The sequence below is a fragment of the Mustela nigripes genome, chromosome 11 (assembly GCF_022355385.1).
Source record: "Mustela nigripes isolate SB6536 chromosome 11, MUSNIG.SB6536, whole genome shotgun sequence".
NCBI classification, from domain to species: domain Eukaryota; kingdom Metazoa; phylum Chordata; class Mammalia; order Carnivora; family Mustelidae; genus Mustela; species Mustela nigripes.
Window position 1 is genome coordinate 3,257,800 of NC_081567.1, and position 2,986 is coordinate 3,260,785.

At 47.6% G+C, this 2,986-nt stretch overlaps 1 pseudogene; it reads left to right on the forward strand.

Annotated features, from left to right (window-relative positions):
• The first annotated feature begins 2,333 nt into the window (after positions 1-2,333).
• LOC132027326 (U4 spliceosomal RNA) lies at positions 2,334-2,399 on the forward strand (annotated as a pseudogene).
• The last annotated feature ends 587 nt before the right edge of the window (positions 2,400-2,986 follow it).

Here is a 2,986-nt window from a genome sequence, read left to right on the forward strand (position 1 = left end):
TGTTTATGTGCTGCTCTTATTTTATTGCGTGCAGATTAACAATTGTTCATCCCAAGTAGAGGACCGGGTTGGGGGGCGGGGGGCGGAGGGTGCATTTCATTTACCGGCAGCTCCGAGCCTCCATGATTGGTTTTTCTCTCCCCTGCTGAGGTCAATAACCAGCTCCGAGATGATTTCTGCTGAATCAGTTTGCTGTGATTTGTCTTGTCTTCCTACCCCACGTTAATTATATCTCCCAATGAGTGCCGGGCTAAAATACAGAGCTTATTTCCATAGAGGAAAAAATGTATTTCTCCTTACTGGATGGCCCTTCATTTTGACTTTTAGCTCCCCCTCTGCCTTTCCAAGGTCTGTAATCAATAGTCACGTGGCTCCGGGTCCTTTATCTGGGGGAAACAGGGAGACCTCGGCAGTACTTTCTTTTCAGACTTCAGAATCCAGAGTTAAGGTAGGGATAAAAAAAAGGACTTTATTCTTCTTCCCTCTCCAGTGAGGTGCCCTCTCAACCCCTTATTTTAAAATAGTCCTCCCCTCTTGAAATCTGCTGGATTTCTCTCTCCTATCTTCTGGGGACTTATATGGTTCATCTTATGGAAAGATAGCTCTGTCCCCGGGTGACCAAAAGTAAAAACAAAGTTCAAAAAATAATTAAAACAAACAAACAAAAAAAAACTGATCCCAGGAGCAACTAATTTGTTGTCCAGTTCAGAACGTGACGAGTTCTCCCAATGCCTCCGCCTTCCCAGAACGGAAGGTTCCCCAAACCTGCTGTGTGGCGCTTGGGATCACGGCCACACACATATGACGTCATCCTAGCCTCCTGCCTGGCACAGACTATATTCTCCGGTAATAGCCGTTGATATAAAAGTAGGGCCAGTAAGGGAGACTATGGCCAAAAATGCTGATGCTGGGCCTGCACTATTTTGGAAAGAAAATTAAGTTATCATCTCTGTTGACCAAAACGATGGAGAAGAATGAACGGATGAGGTCCGCACAGGTGAAGATGGCCGTCTTCACCCCATGGTTTCAAGGCACCTGCCCTCTGTGCATGTCTGGGTCCCCATCTCCTGCTCTTACAAGGATACCAGTTAGACCGGAGAAGGACCCGCCCTCGTGACCTCAGCTTTCCTTAATGACCTCTCTCCCTGCCCCACCTGCAGATTCAGTCACCTTTGAGACTGTGAAGTATGACTTCAGGGAGGGCACAGTTCAGCCCATAAGAGTCCCATACCTCAAGGCCCTGCTAAAGCCACCTGGATTTACTGTCTCCATTCAGGGTGTCAGGATCTTAAATACTTCCTCTCTCAAAGCCACCATGTTGAATTTTCAGTGCAAGAGGAAAGGGCGTCCTTCTAAACAGAGCTGGGGTCAGGCTACCAGGTTGGGACCCGTGATGGAAATAAAGATGCAGGGCAGTGCAGAGAGAGCAAAGCTAGCAGCACGAGGTCGGTTACACTGTCCCAGGAACGTCAGTTACTCGGGGTCCAAGGTGGGACCGGAATAAGGCTCACACCGGCGGGAATGCTGGACCCTGAGCCCTTGCGGCCTGCAGGTGACTGCTGCTCAGCCTGTCCCTGCTGTCCCTTTATTAACCTGATTTCCTCCCAGGAGCCTCATAACTGCGGGCTGGGGGTAGGGTACCAGTGGGGACACTGTCAGTCCCGTGCAGGGACTCTGCGCAATGCTCAGGGAATGAAGTCAGACCTCTGCTTTGCACGCTTGCTCCCAAACTCATCTACCCATGCAACACCAATTTGATGGGTTGAATTGAGCCTTCTACCCCCAAAAGATGTTGAAGCCCTCACTCCGAGTCCTTGGGATGTGATCTTGTTTGGAAATAGAGTCTTTGCAGATGATCAAGTGAAAATGGGTTCATCAGGGCAGGTCATAATCCAATATGACTGGTGTCCTCATCAAAAGGAGAATTTGGACCCATACATCACACGGGGAAAGGCCACATGAAGACGAAGGCAAAGATTGGGTTGATGCCTCCGTAAGCCAAGGAATGCCATGGATTGATGGCGCCCCATCAAAAGTGGATGGGGAGAGACCTGGGGCAGACCTCAGAAGGACCCCACCCCACAGACACTCTGACCTCAGACTTGTGCCCTCCAGAACTGGGAGACAATATACTTCTATTATTCAAGCCACATCATTTGTGGCGTTTTGTTACAGTGGCCCCAGCAACCTAAAACACACAGGAAAAATTGCTTTTAAATTGGATCCTTTCTCCAGCTCTACTTAAAATTCACCATCACACTTAAGATAAAATCCACTCTCCTTACCAAAGCATGTAAGCCCTGTGTAGCCTTGCCATTGATGATATCTACCCTAGCTTTGCGCAGTGGCAGTATCGTAGCCAATGAGGTTTATCCGAGGCGCGATTATTGCTAATTGATGACATCTACCCTACTTTATGCCTCTTCCTGAAATGCAATGCACTCCAGGCTCACTGGACCCCCTTCTTGTCTGCAGACATACCAGATCCTCTTCTACCCCAGGGCCTTTGCACTGGCTTTTCTTCCCCCAAGCCTTTTTATCATTTGGGTTTCAGTGAAAACACCATCTCCTCCAAGAGGCCCCCCTGACAGGCACATCTAAGTAACTTCCCAATCCTCAGGCCTGTTCCAGCCCCTATCCTATTTCATTTCTTACATAGAACTAAGGGTGGTCTGAGATTATTTTAGGAATAAAAGATCTGAAAGGAAACACATCAGAATGTTACCAATGGTTCTGTCTTGGGTGAGATTACATGCGGCATGATTTTAACTTGCTGCTTTCCAGAGCTTTCACAATTAACTTGTATTATTTTCCGATCAGAAAAGAGACAACAGCTGCTTGAAAACATGGTCTACAATTTCTGGGTATCTCTGCCTTCAGCACAGTGCTGTTGGCCAACAGAATATTTCCCTTCTAGATAGTTTGCCAGCAGAATCTCCTTCAGGATAATTGTGCTTGGTTGTAAAAACACTTGCTTAGAATTCTT